We start from the raw sequence: 16,028 nt of genomic DNA, 5'->3' as shown, positions 1-16,028 counted from the left end.
AATCACCCAGGTGCTCTTCCCCTATACTGAGAGGAAACAAAAGAGTTCGTGTAATAAAACAGTTCCCAAGTGCTGCTCTGCTCACAACCTGTGTCCCTGAAAACTCATAGCATCTGCCTCTTTCACAGGCCATCTGCCATTTTTTTTAACCTCACCTTCTGTCAGAATTAATACTGTGTATTGGTTCCAAGGCAGAAGAGTGGTAAGGGCGAGGCAATGGGGGATAAGTGACTTGGCCAGGGTCACACAGCTAAGATCAGATTTGAACACAAGTCCTTCAGCAGCTCTTAGCTCTTTTCTCAGGGTCTTCCTTTTGTGTGCACCCCCACTCTCAGAGGCTTTATGAGTGGAGATCAGCCCAAGATGTGGATCCTACCTTGTCAAAAGATTACTACTTGCCTTATTAGAGCAAATTTATAACATTAAGACTAATAAATGATCTCTTGACTTTTCTTGCCTCAGGAACCAGCCCAGAATGACTATAATCCTAGCTGTCACCATCCTACCAGAAAAGCATCATCAATAGACATTAAGTGAGTCTTCCCTCCCCCCTCCCTTGGGCTAGGTGCTCAGTTTGCATATCCTGGCAGAGCAGAAAGAGCATTGAAGGGGAGGTCAAAGCACAGGGGCTCCAATCCCAGCTTTGCCCCACATGAACTATGAGACCTGGGACAAGTCTTTTCAGCTCTCTCTCAGCCTCAATTTCTTTTTCTGTAAAAGGCTACTAACCAGAAATCAAGGGTCCGATGGATTAATCAATGTGAATTTCTCTGAAAAGCACTCTGTAAGCTCTAAAGGTCTCTAGAAATGGGAACCAGAGAGGAAGAAACTCAGGGTTAGCTATTTTCACATCCTTTTTTTCCTTTCCGTTAATCCCTCCTTACTTCAGTATTTCCAGGCTCGATGGTGTCTGCTGATTCAGCTCGCATTTCCTAGCCTTCCGGAGATATTGTGGTCTAGGCGGGTATACAGGTATCATCAAACTCCTACTCTGTGGGAAGCAACAAGCTAAAATCTGGGGGATAAAAAGAAAGGCAGAAGATTGCCTCTGACTAGAGTCAGCATTCTACGTTGAGAAATGGCTCATACTTCCCGTACATATTTCCTGTGAGCACAAAATAGCAATAAAACAAACAAAACCTTAAAACTCTTAGGAATTGTAGCATTTTTTTTTAATTGGAGGGTCGTGATGGGAGGACTTGAACTGGGTTGCCAATGGGTGGCAGGAAATTTCAACTATAGGTGAAAATGTTAGGGCAGAGGGAATCAGAAAACACGGAAATATAAGTAAAAAGGGCAGCTCAGTGGGGCAATGGATGGGGTGCCATACCTAGAATCAGGACAGCCCAGAGTTCAAATCTAGTCTCAGACACTAGCTGTGGGACCTTAGACAAGTCATGTAAGCCTGTTTTCCTCAGTTTCCTTATCTGTAAAATGAACTGGAGAAGGAAAGGGAAAACCACCTTAATATCTTTGCCAAGAAAACCCCAGAGGGGGTCATGAAGAGTCAGATGACTGAAATGACGGAACAAAAAAATGCATAAAAAGAAAAAAATGAAGTTAAAAAATGTTAACTGAGAAAACTAGAATTTAGTCCAAAAAGGAGATTTATAACGCTGAAAGGCGGGGCCTTCAAGAAGACTTCTGAGTGTGGGTGGAGAGAGCATCAGAAACTGAGAAAGAGAAACTGAATCAGTTAGGTCAAGCTAAATCCCCAGAAGGGATTTCCCCCAGAGGCAGGAAGGAGCACAGGGACAGAAATATCTAGAATATGGCAGAGAGGAAGGTTATGAAGGGCTGATTATCAGTGTGTAACCTAAGCTTTTACATTGGAAAAATAAAATATTGAAAAACAAAAACAGTTTAAAAAAACACACTATAGCTTCCCTGGAGACTGAATACCCCATTTACAGGCAAAGAAACTAAGGGGAAAATCATTTAAAAAGTGGAAGGATGGTATAACCAACTGTTTAATCACCAAAAGGAAAAATATTTCCTTAGAACATCAAAAATGACTGAATGAATTTCTTTTGATTCATTCAAAAGTGTATTTTGAATGTATAGAGGTGTAGACCTTGCTCTAGTTTTAGATAAATGGCAGTCCTAACTATGCAAGATGGTATATATATATATATATATATATATATATATATATATATATATATTAAATATATATACTCCAGATTTAAAGGTTCTCACCCAGATTTAAAAACAAATGTTTTCCATTCTTTAAGATGTCACATACACTATTTATTACTATTATTATTATGACTTGCATCCAGCAAGTGTCAGTTGGATATTTAAGGGATATCTTCTTATATCAGCTTTCAGACTCTCAGTGTCTGTTTTTATTAACATGCACATTTCCATTAAGGTTGATCACCCATGGAGTGTTTCCCGAAACATTGCTTCAGGCGTTACATTTTTTTTTCTAGGAAAAGGTTAGTAAAATTCTCTTGCTAGGCAATCCAAAATATTTCTAAAATTGATTTTTAAGATATTTTGTATGCATTTAATTTTTCATTTATTTAATGGAGCCTAGGCTATTGCTTGCCATGACTGAGATTCCATATTGTTCCAGTAAATTCTGTAGTGATTAATTTCTGCCATGCCCAGCCAATAAACCTAGCAGATGTTTTATCCATTCTCCAAATGATACACAGCACTGTCCCCAGTGAGGAAATAAATTTTGATGCATGCAAATAAATTCCAATTGGTAAAATTAGATTGAAATGTGTTTACTATAAAGACAAAATCTGAGTAAATGAATATTGATTTATTCAAAATGTAGAAAATTCAAAGAAATTGTGATTCTCCCAGCTATTACGTGCCTATTATTCTTTAAGGAATACACCCAGACAAAATGAAACTATTTAATTTTAAGTCCAATTTCTTCTTGCTCTTTTTAACTAAAAATGAATGATTCGTGTGTGAATATATCTTCTATTTGGCTGAAAACTTGTAGAAATTAATTTTTTTATCTTCTGCTAAAATCCTACAAATCACAGTGTGCCAGTTACCTTCGGTTGTGGAACATTTTTGTGGCTTGGTACCAAGTTGGGCAGATTCCTGTGAGTCTGGATGTAGGCTAACTGGGTGGAAGCTCCCTCACTTTACTACCACTTCCAGCTCTTTCTACCTATCTTTGTCATTCCCATCCCATCTTTTTCTTTCTTATCCTTTCAGTGTGTTCCGACTCTGAAATCTCTCTTCTCTAGTAACAAACTGCCCTTCATATTTGTAAGATTTCAATGGCTTCCTAGCCCTTACTTCTGCCTTGGAACCAATACAAAGTATTGATTCTAAGATGGAAGGTAAGAGTTAAAAAACCACACACACAATAATATACTTATGTTTCTCTCACAAAAATTTATTTGTATTATTTTGTATTTACTTAAATGTGTCTGTGTTATTTCTCCCAATTGCATATAAGCTCCCAGAGGTCAGGGATTCTCTCATTTTTGTCTTTCCAAACTCTGGATCATCCGAGGTGTTTAAAAAATATTTATTGAATTAAATTGAATGTGACCAAGACTCATTTGCAGTTGAATGTTCAAAGGCTCTGAGTATGGATATTCCTGTTCTTAGACTACATATCTATCATTCTGGGATGGACTCAGCTAAGGTCTAGGTTGGGGATGACATTTTTAGTCTCCTAAATTCACAAATCTTCTAACAAAGACCTAGAAGATCTATAAATTACCTGGTGGAAAAAGGATCCATGATCATATTGGGATTTGGGCAAATCATTTAAATTCTCTGGGTCTTGGTTTCTTCATCTGTAATACTTGGAGGGAGGGTTGACTAGGAAAAAGTTCTCAATTTTTTTTGGTCTCAGGACAACTACTTTATTCTCTTAAAAATTATTCAGAAATATATCCCTCTGAGATCTTTTGTTGATATGAATTATATCTACTGATTTTTTAACATATTTGATGTGTGGATATTATTAGGAAAATAGTTTTGATTTCACAGAGGGTTTGGGGAACACCCAGAGGGCTCTGAATAACTTTCGAACACGTGGACTTGAATGATATCTAAGGTACCACCAGTCTAAATCCTAAGACTCTCGTTTTATTAATATTAGCATTTATATGGTACTTTAAGGTTTACAAAGCATTTTACAACTATATCATTTTGTATTCAGAGTAATCTTATGAGGTAGGTGGTATACTGATTCCCATTTTGCAAGTGAGGAAACTAAGGCAAACAAAAGTGAAATGATTTGCCTAGGTCTTCCTGACTCCAGAGCCAGGTCTCTTCTATACACTTTATCAACCAGCAGCCTATTTGTTTCCATAACCCTTCTATATCACTCAAATTTAGCCTCAGAAATTTACTATCTGTGTGACCTTGGGCAAGTCACTTAACTTCTGTCTGTCTTACTTTTCTCATCTGTAAAAGGAGGCTCATAAGAACCTACCTCCCAGGCTTGTTGTGGGGACCAAATGAGGAAATGTTTGGAAAGCACTCTGTAAAAATTAAATCATTCTGGGGCAGTTGGGTAGCTCAGTGGATTAAGAGTCAGCCCTAGAGACGGGAGGTCCTAGGTTCAAATCTGACCTCAGACACTTCCCAGCTGTGTGACCCTGGGCAAGTCACTTGACCCCCATTGTCTAGCCCTTACCACTCTTCTGCCTTGGAGCCAATACACAGTATTGACTCCAAGACGGAAGGTAAGGGTTTAAAAAAAAATTAAATCATTCTATAAACACTATTATTAGTGTTAGTGCCTGTCAGAGCCTGAGATGGTATTAGAAAACAGATCTTCTTTCTCACAAAGGCAGTGCTCTGCCCACTACTATCCAAACTGTCCTACTGGTCTAGGTCCTTTTCTGAATTTCCTCTTGCTCTCTTTTGTGTATTTTAAAAATATTCCTTGCTTGGTATTACTATCACTGCCCACCTACTTCCCCCGAAAGTCTCGGCTCCAAATAGATAAGCTTAGTTGTGGAAAACAAAAACTCCAGTAGCTATGCCTTAAAAGGCAACTTTCTGCTCTTTGGAGTCCATGACCTGTGTACCACGGGGTGGGAAGCATACTTGAGTCTGCTGAGGCCAGGACTGGACATGGAACACAGTTCTGAAGTCTTTCATAGTTCTTTTCCTTTACATTATTATAGTCGTTGTAGAAATGGTTTTCCTACTTCTGCTCACTTCACTCTGTATCTGTTCAAAGAACCCTTTGTAGGTTTCTCTGAATCTGTTCCTTGGCTTCTTTCTTGTTTCATTTTTATTCATTTTTATTATTTTTTTCTGGGTTGTGCACTGTCACGCAAAACACAGTTCCTTATTATTCATTTTTATAAGTGAATAATCTTATAAAACCCAAACCACAAATCACATACAAGTGATAAATCATATGCTTCCACCTGCATTTCTTTTTTTTTTTTTAAACTCTTACCTTCCATCATGGAATCAATACTGTGTATTAGTTCCAAGGCAGAAGAGTGGCAAGGGCTAGGCAATGGGGGTCAAGTGACTTGCCCAGGGTCACACAGTTGGGAAGTATCTGAGGCCCCATTTGAACCCAGGACCTCCCATCTCTAGGCCTGGCTCTCAATCCACTGAGCTACCCAGCTGCCCCCTCCATCTGCATTAGTTCTTTCTCTGCAGGTGGAAAGCGTTCTTTGTCCTTAGTCCCTCAGAATTGTCCTGGATCACTGTAGTGCTGTTAGCATCCAAGTCTCTCACATTTGCTTGTTTTGGGTCCTTTCTTGTGGCACAATAATAGTCCATTAGATTCGTAATCTAGAATTCATATATTCATTAAATGATGGGCACCCACTTTGTTTCTTGTCCTTTTCTATAACAAAAAGTGCTACTACCAAGATTTTTTGTCCGTAGGGAACCTTTCTCTTGGTAAAAGATGAGGTTCTTTGAGCAGGAGATTCCAGAAGCGTCCGGGGATACCTTTCTGAGTGTTACTTTCTTTGATGTGAGACCTAATGTTACAGAAGAAAGAAAAGAAATCGAATCTTGTTCGAGTGTTTGGTGAAGTCAGCCTATCGGCGAGGAAGCAGAGTCTGAAGGCACTAGACAAAGAGTGTCCACAAAAAGGAAGGGCCAGACCTTCCCCTCACGGCACAGACCGAGGACTACGGACTTAAAGTAATGCAGACGCTGCCCACTCTAGCTAAGGTAGTGGTTAGCTTCGTTCTTTCTTTCCTCGCAGCAAATGGGAAGGGAAAGGACAGAGCAGGCATTTACAGCGCAGCTATGGGCCAGCCACCCACAGGTTACCCTCCACCTGGGCTAGCCCATCTGTTGAGGCAGTTTGGGGCCGGAGGGGGCTGCTGTAGATGCTACGGCTTCTGAGAAGCCCGTGGGAGAGCCGGGGGGGCAGGGGGACCCCGAAGGAGGAAACAGCCCAGAAAAAGGCTCAGCAAGCCCTTGCACGAGTTATTAGCCCCAAACTGTCGGTGAGTTAGCGGGGTGTCTACCCCAAACATGTGAAGACCTCCTTCAGTGGAGGGGGCAGATGAGGAGGACCAGTTCCAATGACCAGGAAGACGTCCAAGAGGCCAAGATCTTCCACTGCATCCTTGGCTATTACCAGCATCCTGACTTTTCTCTTGCCACTGGGGAGAGAGTAAGTTGATGGCCTTGTGCAACAATGTCTCACTTAAATTCAACTCACTCATGCTGTGATGGCACTGGTCCTCTTTGAAAACAAAGGATGGGGCAGCTAAGTGGAATAGTGAATAGAGTGCCAAGTCTGGGTTCAATTTGAACCTGGGTTCAAATCTGACCTGAGACACTTCCTAGATGTGTGACCCTGGCCAAAAACCATTTGCCTAGCCCTTGCCCTTCTGATTTAGAGTTGTTAATAAGCCAGAAAGTTAGGGTTAGAAAAAGAAAAAGGAATGAAGGATGAACAACAACTATACATTATATAAATATTATCTCATTTCATGAAAAATGAACATGAGGTAGGAGGTTGGCATAAGAGTGCTGGATTTATAGTCAAAAATACCTGAATCCACTTCTTCCTTCAGATACTTACTAGCTGTTTGATTATCTCTCAGCCTCAGTTTCTTCATCTGTAAAATGGTGATTAAAAACAGTACCTCCCTCACAGGGCTGTGAGGACCCAATGTGATGATATCTATAATGAGCTCTGCAAGTTTTAAAGAGGTACACAAATGCTATTTTAATAATAATAGCAGTGTTAGTAAAAAGAAGACAAAAATTTGAGGCAGCAAAGCGCAAAGCCTGATTGCCTGAATGAAATGTGCAATGACAACACTTGAGCTGTGAAGAATCTATATTCTACAATAACATGTTCTTTATCAGAGACATTTCTTTTTAAAAAAAAATGAAAGAAGGGCTTCAAGGTAAAAACAAAGGTGAAAAATATTTTGAAGAAGCAGAGAATATAAATATATGAAAGGAAGCTGAAAGGTAGAAGAACAGGATATAGGTTAGAAGAAAGGACACTGAATCCTAGAAGCTAAGGAACAGATATGAAACTCTCTCCTAACAGGAATGAGCTAGGCCAGGGCTTCTTTACCTGGGAAGGCCATGACCTTTAAAAAAATAATTTAATAACTATATTTCAATATAATTTGGGTTTTTTTGTAATCCTACATATTTTTATTTTAGGCCTACAAACATGATTCTGAGAGGGGATCAATAGGCTTCACAGGACTTATCTAAGGGATCTGTGACATTTTTTTAAAAAAGAACCCCTGACCCTCTGAGGAAGAGGAAGCGGCTTGTTCTTCAAGGAATAAGTCATGGATCCAAGATGCTCTCAGGTGAATATTCAGGAAGGATTAGAGGAAGAAGAGGAGAATAATACTGGATGGATGATGATGCCCTGTGATGGGCATGAGGGCAGTAACTAAGTGATTAAGAGGTCTGATGTCTTTCCAGGGTATTTATGAAGGTTGTAATGAAGAACTTTCTGGATCTACTGGAGCCTTGGAAAGGGGAGGCTAGGCAAGAAAAAGGGGGTGTTAGGGTTAGAAAAACATTGTCTATATTAAAAAGATAAACTGTAAGGAAATCCAACAGGGGGAAGAGTTGAGGAGAGTATGGGGGAGAAGATCTTACAGAGCCAGTAAGAGAAGGCATAATATTATCAGATGATACTATCAGTTCACTGGGCAGAAAGAAGAAATAGATGAGGAGTTAGGAAAACAGATGACCAGTCTGGCACAGTTTGATAAGGCAATAAAGGGGAATTTCAATTCATTTGAATCCAGACATTTGACAAAAGTAGAGCAGACAGTCATTTCTCAACTTGATTAATTTCATCCTTTAAAACTGTGGGGAGAAAACAATCCTTTTTTATCATAATGTACCATTTGATTAAATTAACTCTCCATTTTGCTAGACACTAAAAAAGCAAACTGAATTGAATTGCTCCCCTGCCCACTCTTCAGTAGACTAGAAAACCCAACCTGGACTGACTTGCCTATGGATAGACAAAGCAGGTATCAAGAGTTTCCCCAAGTTTCCTGGACACTGTACTCTGCCCCAGAGATCCCGGGAGAGCATCCTAAACAAGCAAGAGCTCCTCGGCTTCCAGGGGCTGACATTCTAACCCTGGAGGACAACACTTTTGCAAAGGGAAGGTGGGAGGGGGCAAGGAGGGGGGTGCCAACCCATCTGGCTTGGAGAGGGTGGGAGAAGTGTTAGGAAGCTCTAGGCCTGGTCTGAAGAAGTCCAAAGTGGGCCAGGGGGATTCCAGGGCCTGTCAGGAAAGCTAAAGAATGAGCTGAGGCTGGCTAGGAATGCTAAGGACAAAAGAAAAGAAAAACGGTTTGTGATGATTGCTGCTGCTGTAGATTTCACTTAATTGGGGAAAAAGGATTAAAGAATGACGGGGTCCCTGTTGGGGGTGGATAAGATGACGGTTAGCTAAAGAGGGACAGAGAGTCAACATTCAGCATGCAGTTATTAAGCACGCACTGTGTGCCTAGACCTGTGCTGAGTGCTGGGGATTCATAGAAAGGCAAAAAACGGCCCCACTGCTTACAGGGAGCTCACGCCCGACGGGGAAGGCAACATGCCAACGACTGTATACTCAAGACTCCAGGGAAATGGGGAGATAACCACAGAAAGAAGGCGTTGGGGCCAGGGGTTCCTGTAGAAGGTGGGGCTTCAGTGGGGACCCCAAGGAAGCCAGGAGAGCCCCGAGATAGAGGGGAAGAGGGCGAGCGCGGCAGGCTGCAGGACAGTCAGGGAGAATGGCCCCACGGGAGATGCCGTGTCCGCTGGGAAGAACAAGGGTGCCGGAGGGAAGTCCAGCACAAGAAGCCTGGAAAGACAGGGAGGGGGCGAGGACTAGAGGGTTTGGTATGGCCTCCGGGAGGATCCACTGGAGTTTGCGGAGCGACCTCTACCTTGGGAAGACGAGGCTGACAGCTGAGCGATAGATGGACGGGGCTGGGGAGAGCCGGGAGGCGTCAGGGCGTCCGAGAGGGCTGGGAGAAGTGATGTTTCTAAGGTCGGATGCGCAGGACTTAGCAAAATTACGTAACTCGTCCTTTGTCTCCGCGGCTTCTTCCCAGGAGGATATTCTCCGGACAGGAGGGGCAGGACAAAACCTCTGAATTTGGCCTGAAATGCCAGATCTTGAGGTTTTCGGGGACGGAAGGCTCCGTGTGAGTCAGCAGCGTGAGGGGGTGGTCAAAGGAGTGAATGTGGCCTTGGGCAACGCTTCCAGGAATGCAGAGATGACCATCCCGCCGTGTCCGCAGACCTCGGTTCTGGTTGACGGGGTTTAAGAAGGACCTTAATAAGCTGGAGACTCTCTAGAGCCGTGAAAGGGTCTAGAATTCAGGATGAAGCAGGATTAAGCGAAAGGGTTGGGCTCTGGGGGAGAAATGAGAGCTGGCTTCACGCATTTGAAGGGCTTCCCCGAGCGGATTTAGTATCTTTGGGCCCAGAGGGCAGAACCTGGAGGACTGGATGGGAGACGAAACGAGGCAGGACAGCTCTGATACGCAGGACCACTTCCTAACCAGGAGAGCTGACCAAAAGGGAACCGGGTGCCTCCACAGTGCTGTGTCTTCCTTCCTTGGGGGTCTGTAAGCACAGACTGGACAGTTGCCTGCTGGGTATGTCCTTTGGTCTATGCACTGTAAGGCTGTTTCCAGACTTAGACTGTGGTTGTATGAAGACAAATAGGAAAACAATAACAATAACTGCTGTTTATTAGCACTTTAAGGCTTACAAAGTGATATATGTTTGTGTTAAAAACCTCACTTGATTCTTATTACATTTTTAAAATGCTTTATTTTTACAAATGAAGAAACTGAGGCTAAGAGAGGTTAAGTAAGTTGCTTGAGGTCATATGGCTATTAAATATCCGAGGTAGAATTAAAAACCCGGTCTTCTTGACTTCAAATCCAGAACAGTATCCATTGTATCACTTTTTCTAATAGCACAAAAGCAAAGTCCATTGAGGCAGCGAGGTGGCTCAGATTGAGAGCCAGGCCCAAGGATGGGAAGTCCTGGGTTCAAATGTGACTCAGACACTTCCTAGCTGTGTGACCCTGGGCAAGTCACTTAATTCCCATTGCTTGGCCCTTACCACTCTTCTGCCTTGGAAAGAATATATAGTATTGACTCTAAGAGGAAAGAAAAGGTTTAAAATAATTTTTTTTTTTTAAGTTTAACCTCAGACCAACATCACCAGGTCCTCAAATAATGGTCAGATGCCATTGCTGAGTCCCTGTCACTGATCTCTGATAGGTCGTCAAAAGATAAGAGCTCTATAAGACTGGGGCAACTATTTCATTTATTTGAAAAAGGAGCAGAATGGATTCTGCAATTGGTAGGCTAAGAGTCTGACTTCAGTAATGACTACAAAGATCCATTGTGGCCTTGTCAAGAACAGGCTGGACCAGTCATTCTTCTGTATCATTGTCTTCTGTATTATTGGTGGAGCTGTTAATTGATCCAATCATTCTGGATTTTTAAAAAACTAATGAAATGTCTATACTATTTGACATGGATCCCAATGGTACTCATATATAAAGATGTCACAAATGGGAAGAAATTTTGCTTTGATACACTTCAAAAAATTAATAGCAGTGATAGACAAGACCTGGAAAAAACCCCAGGTAAATCCAAAACAAATAGTGGTATGTTAACTTAATGGAATATTACTGCAGTCAATCAATAAGCATTTAGTACCATACCTATTATGTGCCAGGCATTGTGTTAGGTGCTGGAAAGTATATGAAGCATTCAAAGAAGCATGGGAAGATTTATATAAACTTACACAAAGTACGATAAACAGAACTAGAAACAATATGTACAATGACTACAATGATCTAAGTGGAAAGAACCACAGAAAGATCAACCCTACCAAAAACCAACTGAACAAGATATAAATAAAATAACTGAGGCTAACCTTGGGAGAGAAAAGAGGAAATTCACCTGCTTACCTTCTTTGCAGAAATAGGCAACTGTGGGTCTGGGCTATTGTATACCACCAGACATGGGAAGAAGTTTATATGATTTTCTTATAAGTAATAAGAAGCTAATAAAGATAGGATTGGATGGGAATGACATGGTCAAACTTGTGCCTTAGGAAGATATTTTGGCAGTGCATGAAGGATGGAATAGAGATGGGGAAAATCTGAGGCAGGGTGGTCAGTTAGGAAGCTGTGACCATAATCTTAGGTGAAAGAAATGATAGAGGCAAGAACTAAAGGTGCTGGCTATTGGATGAAAAGAATGGGATAAACCTGGCATATTGTGAAGGGAGAATCAATCTGATATGGCAATTCCTTGAAATGTCAGTGAAGGAGAAGTAAAATGAAATCCAGGGAGGGGATGGCTCTGAGAAATGACCCATTGCACAAGTTCTTGTAGAAAATGAGAGGAGATGGGTCCTGAGCACATATGGCAGAATTAGCCTTGGTAAGGAAAAGGATTACTTCATCCTCTGAGACTGAAGGAGAAGGAGTGAACATGTGGAGAGGTTTTGCAGTGAACAAGACACTTGAGGAAGCTTTGTATTGGGTGGCTTCTCAGAAAATTAGGACTGGAAGACACTTATTAAGAGGTCATGTAGGGTGGCATAGAATTGAAAGTTTAAGGAAAGAAAAGATTAGGAATGGATGCTATTATGGGTGATAGGGAGTTAATTAGAGATGAATAAATGTGAATTGCTGTGCAAAAATGAAGTCCCTATTAAAATCAGGCCACATGTCTATAGCAGATTCAGTCTGCTTGGTTTCAGATCTGAGCATGTCAGAATTAGAGCTGATGAAGGAAGTGGTAGAGCTTGGGGGAAGGGAATGCCTTAAAGTTGGGGATTAGCAGAGTGTAAAGAAGACATGGGAGCAAAAGGTTCAAGGATGAAAGACAGTACTTTGTTGTTTGTGGTAATGACTACACAGGGAGGGGAATGAAACTAGAACAGGGATGATGCAATGAAAGAACAGGGAGGGATAAAGGAGCAGATATAATGATGAAAACAAAGAACAGGCTCTCACTCAAATTGTGAGAGAGATGCAAGGACAGGAAATTTTAATCAAAGCTGGGAATTTTAGAGTTCAATATCTTAGAAATAGAAAAGCTTGAGAGAATGGTAAGGTCTTCTATGGTGGCAGAGATGGAGATGGAGGTCCTGGTAGCTAAAAGAATTAATGAATTAAATAGAAAGCAACAAGTTAATATGTGAGTTCCCTTAGATACAAGTGGAGTCAATCAAAGATCAATAAGATGGATATTTATCATTTAAGGCAGTGACTGCTTAAAGGGTAGAGTGGGAGTCAGGAAGACTCGAGTTTGAATCCTGACTGCCTCAGTCACTTTCCAGCTTTTTGGCTCATGGCAAATCCTGTAGACTTTGTGCCTCAGTTTCCTCATCTATAAAATAGAGAGTTGTTATGAGGATCAGTTAATATGTAAACTGCTTTTGCAAACTTTAAAACTAGCTATCATTTCTATTGGTTTCTGTTGTAAAACAGAATTGTCCAGATGATTTCTTAGTGTAGGCTGGAGAATCTTCCCATATAGTGAGGGGATCAGGTTATTTAAGCTGTTAATTCATATAAGAATTTGGTGTGTTTACACTAAATAAATTTGATTTAATTAGAGCAATACCACGGTAATAACAATAGCATTTTTTAGACCCATTCAAGATACCACAGGAGGCACTGGGGGCACAAAGATGAAAAGGAACAGTTCCTAACCTCAATGAGCTCATGTTCTACAAGGGAGAGTGGAAGAGATGCAATGTTTACATAGATAAAGAATGTGATAATTTGAGGAAGGAAAACATATAACTGAGAAATTAAGAAAGAATTCCTCTAGGTGGTGGCAACAAAATAAATTAAGCCTGACATTCAGGATTTTAACAAGAAGAAATGAGAAAGGAATGTATTTGAGATATGGACAACAACTTGTGCAAAGACACAGGAGAGGAAGAAGGAATATCAAGTTCAGGAAATACCAAGTAGACCAATTCATCTGAAATTTAAGAGTGCAAGAAAGGGAGTAATATGAAATCTGTAGAAACGTAGACTAGTACCAGATTGTGAATGGCTTTAAAAAGCAGGCTGAAGGGGGCTAGCTTCAGTGGACAGAAAGCCAGTCCTGGAGGTGGGAGGTCCTGGGTTCAAATTTGAAACAAAGAAAATCTCAGACACTTTCTAGTTCTATGACTCCAGGCAGGTCACTTAACCCCCTTGCCTAGCCCTTACTGCATTTTTACTTTAGAAAAATACATAGTATTGATTCTAAAATGACAGTAAGGGTTTAAAAAAGAAAAAAAAAGCTGAAGAGTTTGTACTTTATCTTAGCAGCAACATATAGTTATTGAAGATTCTTGAAAGGAATGATATACTTTAGGAAATGTGCTTTGGAAAATGGTTTTGATAGCTATGTAAATAATGTCCTAGAGAGAGGAGAAACTGGAAAGAAAGAGAATTGTGTGAATTTCCTGATATAGATTATAGTCCAGTGATGGCAAACCTTATAGAGACTGAGTGCTCAAACTGTAATCTTCATGCTGCATGTGAGCTCCCCACCTTACTCCAGATAAGGGAGGGAGGAAGCACTCCAATTGGGCTGCTGAGCAGAGGAGTGGATGATGAGAGAAATGTCCTGAGGTGTGCATGAAGATGGAGAAGGGAGCAGCCCTCCAGCATGCTCTGGCACACATGCCATTGGTTTGCCAATATAGTTATAGTCTTCCAACAGGGAGAAAGCAGTTGGGTGCAATTTCAAGAACTTTCTAATTCCTTCTAGATTTATAGAAGTTGGTCTAAAACATACATAAGCAACAACATTAAAAGCCTTCCCCTATGGTAATTCTTTCCTTCATGTTCTACAGAGAAATTGAGAATTTAGAAAAATCTATTTTACTGTTCCTGAGTAAAACAGCTGGATGAATTGTTATAGTTTCATAGAAGGAAAAGCTAGTGGGATAATAGTTATCATCATCACTGAAGCCACTGAAGACTCCTCCTGTAATTGCTGCCCAACCCATTGTCATGGCTGTGACTTCAACGATTGCTAAAATACAAATGGTACCACTGAAGAGATTGTGGGTGAAGAGAAGAAAGGTTAGAAACCCCAGTGACTTGGCAATATGTAGGAGTCCCAACTCTAGCAACAACAAATATGATTTATGTCAGTCTGACTGATGGGGTTTGAGACAAGGAGACTAGGAGACCAGAGCAGGGTGAATACTGCAAGGCTTTACTGGAGGAAAGTGTGGGATGGGGTGGAGGGGAGGAGTAGTAAAGAGGTGTGGGGGATCGACACCAGGATAGCAGTGAATATGGCTACCAAATCCCCAACTGAGTGGGGAAGGGTGTAATCTACTTATAGGGTTGAAGGAATAGGAATAGAGGGTATAGGGATGAGGCTATCTGTTGTTTCCTCTATTGGTTGTCTCTGGGAAAGGTGAGCTACTTGGGTTCAGTTCAGTGAATGTTCCTGAAGGGGTGGGGAGTCTCCATCTCTGGGGTTGGGGAGTTGATTCCCAGGCTTGGTGTTCAGCCATGCAGAACAGGCAGAGGAACAGAATCTTGGTGTCCTGCCAGGCAGGTGTTGCTGGGGCTTTGTCTCATGATTTGGGCAGGTGCTGGGCTAGGGGCTATTGGTTTTGGTAGGTCTTGGTCCCATGGCCTGTCAATTTAACCTGTCCTGGATAATTAGAAGATCATAGTAATTTCCTCCTCAGCCTAAATTTGGGCCTCTTAAAAGCCTCCAAGTTACACTTTTTTCTGGGTATAGTAATCCATTTCTTTTCCCTCCCAAAATTAAGGACACATTGGAGGCTTGGAAAACAAATGCATATAATAATTAGATGGCAAAATATCTTTTAACAGTAGTTGTACTAAGTCTTGTGGAAATGAAAGGAACCAAAAGGAAATTGGGTTCTTATGTGACTTTTGGACTTAGTAGCTATACAACCACAGAGTTAGATCTCAAATTAGAAGTTCAGTTGTCCTTGAAAAAAAAAATGGAACTAGTACATCCTTTGTCAGTAAGGTTTATGATTTAATCACATGAGTAAAGTAGCATGTATTAAGTGCTTTCTATGGGACAAGCGCCAAACTAAGATATGGGAACACAAATAGTAAAAGGACACAGTAAGTACCTAGTCTCGAGGAGTTCATTTTCTAATTAAAGGAGACAATACATAAAAGAAAGTTCAGTTGCAGAGGCCCTCCATCTTACTTTCAAGGAGTCTAGAAAAGGGAAATTGTTCTAAAATTGGGTATGATAATGATATTGTAGCCCTTTGTATCCCCAAGGAGAGATAGGAATTGTTCTGGTCATGATCTCTGATCATTTCTGGCTAGATTGCCAGTGCCTTCTCTCAAGAAATGGGCTATCTATATGTTAATATATAACAGAGTTCAGGGATGACAGACGTTTTAGTTACTAGACAGATGTGGAACCAAGGACACCAGCTTCATTAGGTCTATCCTGGCCTCCTTGTTTCTTCTAGGTTTTCTCCTGATTTTCATGGCAACCAGGAACATTATACAGAGTTAAAATCTCTTCTGTGAAGCTTTATAGCTCCTTTGCAGTTTTGCTAAGTG

The sequence above is a fragment of the Monodelphis domestica genome, chromosome 2 (assembly GCF_027887165.1).
Source record: "Monodelphis domestica isolate mMonDom1 chromosome 2, mMonDom1.pri, whole genome shotgun sequence".
In the NCBI taxonomy this organism is placed as follows: domain Eukaryota; kingdom Metazoa; phylum Chordata; class Mammalia; order Didelphimorphia; family Didelphidae; genus Monodelphis; species Monodelphis domestica.
The sequence above is the reverse complement of the archived record's forward strand: the minus strand, read 5'-3'. Positions refer to the sequence as shown.